This window comes from Oncorhynchus kisutch, linkage group LG5 (assembly GCF_002021735.2).
Source record: "Oncorhynchus kisutch isolate 150728-3 linkage group LG5, Okis_V2, whole genome shotgun sequence".
Taxonomy (NCBI): Eukaryota; Metazoa; Chordata; class Actinopteri; order Salmoniformes; family Salmonidae; genus Oncorhynchus; species Oncorhynchus kisutch.
Genome location: NC_034178.2, coordinates 36,130,969 through 36,141,807, shown reverse-complemented (window position 1 = coordinate 36,141,807; position 10,839 = coordinate 36,130,969). Strand labels below are relative to the sequence as shown.

At 42.4% G+C, this 10,839-nt stretch overlaps 1 non-coding gene across 1 annotated transcript; it reads right to left on the bottom strand.

Annotated features, from left to right (window-relative positions):
- Positions 1-7,621: 7,621 nt before the first annotated feature.
- trnaf-gaa (transfer RNA phenylalanine (anticodon GAA)) lies at positions 7,622-7,694 on the bottom strand. Its single transcript has one exon. It is a non-coding gene; the product is annotated as a tRNA-Phe (tRNA).
- Positions 7,695-10,839: the final 3,145 nt, after the last annotated feature.

Genomic DNA, 10,839 nt, shown 5'->3' with positions numbered 1-10,839 from the left:
ACAGCCTTCAATGCAGCTAGTTGACACGGAGTCATGCCATTTGGACTCACCAGCAGTGTTCCAGACCCTGGTCAATGATGTGCTCCGTGACATGTTGAATCGATTTGTGCGTATGTCTACCTCGATTGACATCCTTGTTTTCTCTCGTTCTGCTCAAGAACACATCCTCCTTGTCTGACAGGTCCTTCAGCTCCTCCTAGAGAACCAGCTGTTTGTGAAAGCAAAGAAGTGTGAATTCCACCACTCCACTATCTCCTTTCTGGGATACATTGTCGCTGAAGGGAATGTTCCTATTGATCCTAAAAAGGTGAGAGTGGTGGTGGTTTGGCCCCAACCCACATCCATAGTGCAGCTGCAGCACCCTGGCGGCTCCCCTCTCTAAACACACTTCTTCCAAGGTGCCATTCACATGGTCCCCAGCTGTTGCCCAAGCATTGGTTTACTACAGCCCCCATCCTCATCCATCCGGACCCGTCAGTTTATGGTTGATGTAGACGCTTCTGACGTTGGAGTGGGGGCCGTCCTGTCCCAGCGGTCTGCCTAGGACCAAAAGCTGCATCCCTGTGCCTTCCTGTCCCATTGTCCCGGAACACTCTTCCCTGCTCGGCCACTGGGCTCTCACCCCATGGAGCACTCGAAGGGCATCAGCCCCCGCTCTTCGAGGAGCAAGAAGAACATAACCTCAGTGCTGGGTCCCCGCTAAGGACATCCTGAACCCGGCCCTCATCGTCGACTTTCATCGCCGGCTCCCCGGTCAACAAGGTATGCACCCAGGTACGACGCCACACACCCTGATCCATTTCCCCTGTCTTTGTGCTCGTCTCCACCCCCCCCCCCCCCCCCTCCAGGTGTCGCCCATCTTTCCCATTATCCCAAGTGCAGTTATACCGGTATTCTCTGTCTGTTGCCAGTTTGTCTTGTCTAGTCATGCCTACAAGCATGTTTTTTTCAGTGCTCCTGCTTTTCCTAGTCTGTTTCCTAGCCCTCCCGGTTCCGACCTTTTCTGCCTGCCCTGACACTGAGCCCGCCTGCCTGACCTCGAGCCTGCCTGTACCTTTCGGACTCCGACCTGGTTAATGAACTTCTGCCTGTCCTCAACGTGCCTATTGCCTGCCCCTTGTATTTCAATAAATATCAGAGACTAACCATCTGCCTCCTGTGTCTGCATCTGGGTCTCGCCCTGTGTCGTTATAGTATTGTCATTTTGGAGTCACTTATTTTAAATAAGAATAGAATATGTTTCGAAACACTTCTACATTAATATGGATGCTACCAGGACAACAGAAAATCTTTATGAATTGTGAATAATGAGTGAGAAAGTTACATAAGGGCTATGTTGAGCGGTACCTTGCAAGTAAGCATTTCCTTACAGTTTACACCCCGCTGTATCCTGTGTATACGACGAATAAAAATATATTTGATAGTAAGGATGCTTGCCATTTTAGGACAGTTTAAAAGAGTGCACCAGGGCTACATCTCCGGATAGAAATTGGGCCAGGAGGGCTGTACTGCTCCGAGGTGACAACCCAGCAACAAGGCACACTTGTTGGGTAAACACAAGATGCAGTTTAGCCTTTACAGGAAGCAGACCTTCAAGTGGGTAGTTAAAAATGCTCTGTGGTATGTTGGGTATTTGGTGGCATCGATGAAGAGTGATGCAAAAAAAAAAACATGCTGCCAATCAGATGACTTTCAAGGAGTACCTGGAGGTCCCACCCCACCATCCAGTCCACACTTCTACCCGCATCAGTCCGCTCCTGTACGGGGTACTCCACCACCAGCTGGGCCTCTGTCCGCGCCCCGACACCCGGCACAGGTGTCTCCTAACACCTATATGGGCCTCTGTCCGTGCCCTCGATATCAAATTAAAGCCAACAGTCTGCACTTTGTATCATTTCAAATCGAAAATTGATGGGAGTACAGAGCCAAAACATTTCACTATCCCAATACTTTTGGAGCTCACTGTATTTTTACTTTGTATTTCAACTCTTTGCTTCTCCTGAGATAGCCGTTGATCATGACTCAGTTCCATTAGATTTACACATAAGAATCGTTGGACGAAGGCGTCTTCTGTGCGGGGGAGTTTTGCTTTGAGCCCTGACGCTCTAAACAAAAAGGTTAAAATTATACATACCTTTTATAGGATTAGTGTTACCTTACCACACGGCCATATCTCCATGTTACAGCGTGTGTTTTCTGAGTCAACTACCTGTGCTAAAAAGCTACCTGCATCTCCTAACACCTATATGTAAAACGGAAGACGGACGCCACTAACATGTTGTCACTAAAAAGATAAGGTTGGCTGCAACTGTGTTAAAATAGTGTACAGTAAGTGTGTATTTTGCATTTGAAATTATTGTTGATGTTTCTAGAACCGTACCGGAATTGAGAATCAATTCACGTTTAGATCGAGTATTTGGCTGTTTTGACTGCCAGAGCCAATTCACACTTTAAAAACAACATTGTTGGTCCATGGACTAAGGAGTAATGTTAGCCAGTACAGGAACATAGGACAGGGGACTGACTGATGCAGCTGTGGACAAGAAGCTGGGAGTAGGATGAAAGGTGCCAACAAGAGGCAGGGCTGTCTCCAGCACTGGAACTGTAACACAAGCTCAACAAAGCCCTCATCATACTCCCCTTGGACATCAGGATCACTGCAGCTGTACACAGCCCATCTGTAAATAGCCCATCCAATCTACCTACCTCATCCCATATTGTTTTTATTGACTTTTTTGCACACCAGTATTTCTACTTGCACATCTATCACTCCAGTGTTAATTTGCTAAATTGTAATTACTTCGCTACTATGGCCGATTTATTGCCTTACCTCCTTACTCCATTTGCACACACTGTGTATATAGTATTTTTCTATTGTGTTATTGACTGTATGTTTGTTTATTCCATGTGTAACTCTGTGTTGTTGTTTGTGTCGCACTGCTTTGCTTTATCTTGGCCAGGTCACAGTTGTAAATGAGAACTTGTTCTCAACTGGCCTACCTGGTTATGTAAAGGTGAAATAAATAAAAAGGATCTCCAGTTCCTCAATGGCAGCATTGCAATCCTGCAGCACCAAACCAGTCTGATCTAAGAGGTACTCCAAACCCATCAGCTTCCCTAAAGAAAAAAATCAACATAAATATATGAGAATATATACATAAAGCTGGTAGAGGGGGTGGGACTGAGTATGGAATAATTCTATAACAACATTTCACAAAGAGAAATGTGTTGCAGCTTTTAAATTTAATACAAACATCATTAGATTATGAAATATATCATCATCACCAGTGTATTTGCATGGAACAATGTAAGGAACCACTGATGACCTTCCTACTGCCACATAGTAGGATCCATCAACAACCTGCCTGATCTTCTGGTGTAGTCCTGGTGTGGTCAGCTCCCTCCACTCACAGTCAGAATTTGGGCAATATAGCTTCACCTGCCAGAGCTTCCTGGGCATCCATCGCAGCAGAGGACGGGCAAAGTACCTCTCCATCACCAGTACTGAGCTGCAGACGAGGGGTGGTGGAGGGTCCCACCACATTTTGTCAACCCTGGCAAAGTCCATCTCTGGAAACCCATTCCCCAACCACTTGAACAATGCCTTGGGCACCCACTTACGGTCCACATCGGGCAAAATGTGTTGCCATCCCTTGGGAAGGCATATGTCTCTCCATGAAAAGAAAAGACAACATCCCCACACAAGAAATAATGTAAGGATGATACATTCCCCAAATAACAGGTTATCATATCACATGAGACATACTGCGTAGGCCTAGTACATCATTTAAAATGTAAGTCATCACTATAAATATGCCACACAAACACATACAGTGCCTTGCGAAAGTATTCGGCCCCCTTGAACTTTGCGACCTTTTGCCACATTTCAGGCTTCAAACATAAAGATATAAAACTGTATTTTTTTGTGAAGAAACAACAACAAGTGGGACACAATCATGAAGTGGAGCGACATTTATTGGATATTTCAAACTTTTTTAACAAATCAAAAACGGAAAAATTGGGCATGCAAAATTATTCAGCCCCTTTACTTTCAGTGCAGCAAACTCTCTCCAGAAGTTCAGTGAGGATCTCTGAATGATCCAATGTTGACCTAAATGACTAATGATGATAAATACAATCCACCTGTGTGTAATCAAGTCTCCGTATAAATGCACCTGCACTGTGATAGTCTCAGAGGTCCGTTAAAAGCGCAGAGAGCATCATGAAGAACAAGGAACACACCAGGCAGGTCCGAGATACTGTTGTGAAGAAGTTTAAAGCCGGATTTGGATACAAAAAGATTTCCCAAGCTTTAAACATCCCAAGGAGCACTGTGCAAGCGATAATATTGAAATGGAAGGAGTATCAGACCACTGCAAATCTACCAAGACCTGGCCGTCCCTCTAAACTTTCAGCTCATACAAGGAGAAGACTGATCAGAGATGCAGCCAAGAGGCCCATGATCACTCTGGATGAACTGCAGAGATCTACAGCTGAGGTGGGAGACTCTGTCCATAGGACAACAATCAGTCGTATATTGCACAAATCTGGCCTTTATGGAAGAGTGGCAAGAAGAAAGCCATTTCTTAAAGATATCCATAAAAAGTGTTGTTTAAAGTTTGCCACAAGCCACCTGGGAGACACACCAAACATGTGGAAAAAGGTGCTCTGGTCAGATGAAACCAAAATTGAACTTTTTGGCAACAATGCAAAACGTTATGTTTGGCGTAAAAGCAACACAGCTCATCACCTTGAACACACCATCCCCACTGTCAAACATGGTGGTGGCAGCATCATGGTTTGGGCCTGCTTTTCTTCAGCAGGGACAGGGAAGATGGTTAAAATTGATGGGAAGATGGATGGAGCCAAATACAGGACCATTCTGGAAGAAAACCTGATGGAGTCTGCAAAAGACCTGAGACTGGGACGGAGATTTGTCTTCCAACAAGACAATGATCCAAAACATAAAGCAAAATCTACAATGGAATGGTTCAAAAATAAACATATCCAGGTGTTAGAATGGCCAAGTCAAAGTCCAGACCTGAATCCAATCGAGAATCTGTGGAAAGAACTGAAAACTGCTGTTCACAAATGCTCTCCATCCAACCTCACTGAGCTCGAGCTGTTTTGCAAGGAGGAATGGGAAAAAAATTCAGTCTCTCGATGTGCAAAACTGATAGAGACATACCCCAAGCGACTTACAGCTGTAATCGCAGCAAAAGGTGGCGCTACAAAGTATTAACTTAAGGGGGCTGAATAATTTTGCACGCCCAATTTTTCAGTTTTTGATTTGTTAAAAAAGTTTGAAATATCCAATAAATGTCGTTCCACTTCATGATTGTGTCCCACTTGTTGTTGATTCTTCACAAACAAATACAGTTTTATATCTTTATGTTTGAAATGTGGCAAAAGGTCGCAAAGTTCAAGGGGGCCGAATACTTTCGCAAGGCACTGTAGAATAAGACTCAGAGGCTGAGCAGTGAGTACTATATGTAATAAACTTGATACTCGTAACACCATTGGTCGTGGCACGTCTGACTCCTGTGACTCAAGCTGCCATAAGGAGCTCACCATCATCAGGCTCAGAGGATGGAAGGGCTGAAAAGTAGAACTATTAAATAAATTAGATCAATTGATTAAACACCAACAAAATATGATCCTTTGTTTTACTTCTCTATTATCTCCATAAACTAAAGCATCATCATTATGATATAATTTATATTAACATAATATAGAGCTTACTAGGCTGAAACTTTCGAGGAGACATGAGCTTCCTTATTGTCCTGTCGAGATTCTGGGAGGGGCGAAGTTTTCCAACAAGCAATGACCTGAGTGAGGATGTTGAGGACCTCTGGGAACCAGGGAACTTCACAAGTTATAAAAGCTATTAAAAAAAATCCCAGTTTGTTTAGATAGCTATCTACGGTAATAAGAAAATAACTCCACATTAGTATTATGAGGATTCTGTGTTATGCACTATAGCCCGTTACCATATATGTGATTTAATATTATCTGCTGTTGGCTTGTGTGGATGTATGTATGTGTTATGCAACATAGCTGACTTGAAACATTGTTAACAGTTTCAGGGCCATGGGCTTTTCTCATGATGGAAAAATACAGAATAACATAAAAACGGACACATACAGAACGTAGTGTAGCAAACCACAGACTGTTTTTTGTTTGAACTCAAACTTAACAATAACAGAAGTCAGATATGTGATAATGGTATCTAGGGAATGAGCGCATAGATACTCGACACAGCAACAGTTACATCTATCAACTAGAGCGCCGGGGGCTGGTACCAGCTCGTACGACAACAATCAACGATAGGCTGGGTGAGTCTAAACCACGCCCAGTCTCTACTCTGACAGGCCGACTCGGAAGCAGGAACTATTTCTGTCAGAGTATATTTATAATATCTTTGTCAAGAACAAGTCAGTTCTCTGTTTGCCATGCGAGGTGGGACAGAGAACAGGTATATACGAAAATTGCATTTACCACTTACTGCTTAGCTAATAAAAAATACATAGTATACAATCGGTGACTCAATGTCATATTTATCCTGATGCCAGATTCAAATTGACGCAACCCTAACAGTATGGAAATAGTGGGTTTAACAAACTATTTTGATGGTCAGAGTCATCGGACGTTAAACTAGCTACGTTACCTCGATAAACTCAGTGTCAAAACACCAGTTTACTAACACGTTAGATAGCGTTACTGTAGCTACACTGTAAATCTTGTTAACTGTGCAAACATATTACATGCTGACCAAACCGTATGAGCACTTTACCTGCTAGATATTCCGATCGATGATGATGAATGAAAGCAGACAACAAAAATGTTTAACTTTCGTTACCTCAGAAAAGAAAGATAACCCGCGAAAATTAACGGAGGAAATATATTTGTCCATTGTCCTCTTCCAGCGTTTAAAAGTCCCGCCATAGATCATAGCTAACGTTACTTCAGAAAATAAAGATAACACGCTAACAGATGTATTTAATATGTATTTAATATATTTTCCATGGCACTCTTTCTGCGTTTAAAGATCCCGCCATAGCTCTATCCTTATTGGTCAATATTGGTTACCTATTGGTTGCACTGGTGTCACGAATTGGTCGGGGAGTGCAATTCTTGGTTACTTCTTGGTGGCAGACGGCGATATGATTGGTTGTCGCAACCAGATATTTCCTCGACTCACCGTTGTCAGGGAGGATATCGAGCATTCGATGTTTCAGAAGAGTAGACTAGCTAGGTTATCAGCCATTATTAATCAAATAAGTAATCAGAAATGTACGTTACTTGGAGGAAGAACAAGTAATTGGCTACTAATCAAATCGATGTATAGCTTAATCTAAATTGTATTTTTTAGCTAGCTTGCTATGTATTTTCAAACAATATAACGTGTCCTTTTATTTCTGAAATTGTTAAAGTACTCTTTATAGTCTTGTCTCTCGGGATCGCACCAGGGTCCTTTAGTCTAACGCCTTCCCAGCTGAACAATTTCGGCTTGCGTGGCGTTTGAAATGTCGTTGTTCGCTAGCTTGTTATGTATTTTTGAACAGTATAACCGTGTCCATTTTCTTTGTGAAATTGTAAAAGAACTTCACAGTTCTGTCTCTGCCGAAACCCGGGATCGAACCAGGGACCTTTAGATCTTCAGTCTAACGCTCTCCCAACTGAGCTATTTCGGCTGACATATTGTTTTAGAAAACAAGAGATAATTTGAACATCTCCAAGGCATTATGGGATATGGTATTCTTTTGCATGTAGTTTGACAGATAAACCTGCAGAGGTCGATATAAGGCTAAAGATATAACTAAACTACTGCACCCCATTACATAGCTACTCAAACGTTTTGTATAATTGTATTAAAATACTGTCTTACATTATAAACAAAATACTATTGACCAAGAGGCTATGAAATACAATCTGGATAATACTAGATGTTTATGACAGGCATTACCCACTAAGCATTTACCAACGGCGACATCTTTTAGATGTATAATTGATCTCGCTTTGGTTTGGTCCGGACTCACCTTGAATTGGTCCAAACAGCTTCTATAATTAATTCAGTTTGAACAACACAGCAGAGTACAGTACAGTACATTACAGTATCATCATAGTTCAGAACAGTAGAGTATACAGCAGTACTGTATTGTGCCCTATTTACTCTAATGTACTCTACTGAATTAAACTATACTGTACTCTACTGAAAATATGTATGTACCATATCGTACTGTACTAAACTGTGCCTTACTGTACTGTGCAGTGTTGCCAACTCCTCAGGAAGGAAAGTAGCTATTGGCTATCCTAAAAGTCACTAGAAGGCGCTAAATGACGTCTTCACCTAATTTGCATAATTGGCCATGTGCATGTAATTGTGATGGACGCTGTAGGAGAGAGGACTAATGTCGTGGGAAAGACAAAAAAGTGAGTAAAAAACACCCTAAATATGTTTAGAACTACAAGCTGCAGAGTGGCACATACAGCGAGTAAGAACCAGATATTTGAGGCCATACTCCTCCTTCAGCACTTTATGGACCCCATTGTTAATCCCAGTCATAACAGAGGCATTGTCAGTCCCTATCCCCAGGAGTTTCTCTTTCTTAAGACAACACGTCTCGAGGAAAGCCACAACAGCACGGGCTATAGATCTGGCATCTCCTCCCTCCAACTCAACAAGCCCCAGAAATGTTGATACAATTGTCTGCTTGGTGTCACTAAAGTACCTTATCACAACCCCCAGGTACTTAGAAACACTTACATCCGTGGCCTCATCGAGGAGGCTGAAACGCTGGTCACCCACATCTGCGACCAACTTGTTCAGAAAGTATGATGCTAGAACACCATGCTTCTCCAATGTGATCACATGCCAGCCTTTTTTGCAGAGTCAATTTTTTTAAACCATAAATGGCAGCTTGTTTCGGGTGGAACTGTTGTAGCTTTGCTTTTTGAGTATATTTTTGAGTTGTCATGTTTTTTTACATCACTAAGTTTGGCGTAGAAATCAGCCTTACAATACAGGCAGTATGCCCGTGTATCATCTCCAATAAACGGCTTCAACCAGCCTTTGAATTCAGGGTTTGATTCCCACTCCTTTCTGTATTTTTGAGTGTACAGTTTAGACTGAGACATGATGAGCTAGCCAGCTAGATGTTTAGCTTATGTCACAGAGAGGCACACACACAGTGGACAAGGTGAGTAAGTGACTGAGGCTGTGTGAGTCAAATGCAGTGATTTATTTTATTTACATTTTACAGCCAGCGGCGGCTTCCCACATGCGTGATTCATTTGCAGTCTGGACGCGGAGGGGTGAATATCTCCTGCTCTGACTGCAGCTGGGAGGGACTGCAGCGCGAGGACTGGGCCGCCTGTGAGTGCTTTGGGGCGGGGTGGGTCCCACAGCAGCACCCGCTGCTCGTTGAGAAGAGTAAGAACGATATGTGCTTTCACGTTAGTCTCCAAAAGTCTCCAATAACACCAGAAAAAGTCGCTAGATGTGTCGCTAGTCGATTTTTTGAAAATGTGTCGCTAGAGGGGTCTGAATATTCGCTAAATATAGCGACAAAGTCGCTAAATTGGCAACACTGGTACTGTGATGTTCAAACTTATGAAACATAGCAGCCTCCACTGACTTCTGGCCTGAGGGGAGGATGGCAAATAATGGGAACCATGTGGATCCATGTGTTTGATTTATTTGCTACCATTTCAAAGATTCCGCTCCAGCCATTACCACGAGCCCACCCTCCCCAATAACGGTGCCACCAACTTCCTGTGCTATAAATCTATGATTGATTCAGATTTGGTCTGGTCTGGACCAACCAAATGTGTACTTGTTTGGGGGTGGTGCTCATTAGAATAATACCCAGCATGCGTTGCAAAAATATACACATTTACATTTGGGTCAAAACCGATTTAAAGTCATTGCATTCAACTAAGGTAGATAAACTACAACATATCACAGTCATAGAAGAAAAGAAAAAAACGTTACTGAGAATGTTAACTGTTCTGTTGGTTTGTACTGTAGGTTGGACTGCTTTGAACATGATTGCTGCCAGTTTAAAGCTTTTGAAAACGCTAAGATAACTGCATGTGACAGATGGAAGTAATAATACATATTCTGTTGGCTCCTGTATTAATAGGATTGAAAGAGTATTATTGTGATATGATTATTTTACTGAGAGTGTATGTGCAGTTCAAATTTGGGTATAGAATCAATGACCAAAAAAGTTGCCTGTAAATGACATATTTTCTACTTACATTCAGAACTGGAAATTAGCTTGATTTCAACGTCTGTAAAATAGGTATTTTCGTCTTCCGAATAAGACATTTTCAACATCCATATAAGACGTCTTTTATTGACGTCAGGAGAAGATGTCTTTTCACCTTTCATTCAGCACCTAAAATGCACAGGACTTCAACATCTGGAAAAGACATCTAATGTAATTTTGCTTGCTGGGTAGTGCCTGCAGCTCACTCTGTTGTTGGTTGTTGAACTGTTGCTCCTGCTCTTTGCATGCCCTGCAACAGCTACAGCCCACACACAACTTCCTTTGACATGCTGAAGAGGTATTTTTTTCCATCTCCCACACCACACCACACTTCAGCCTGTACTCAAACTGTAGATAGGCCTATTGCTCATAGCAACAGAGAACCCATCATTTGTACACACACACACACACATTATATGAATAATGCATGTGAGCTTTGTCTTTTATTTATAGTATGGGAAAAGGCAGTCTCAGAGCCTACAGTACAAAAAGACACAAAGGCATTATTGTAAGTCCATTTCAAAGATATACATGGGTGCATGATTACATTCTGCAGGTGAGTGTG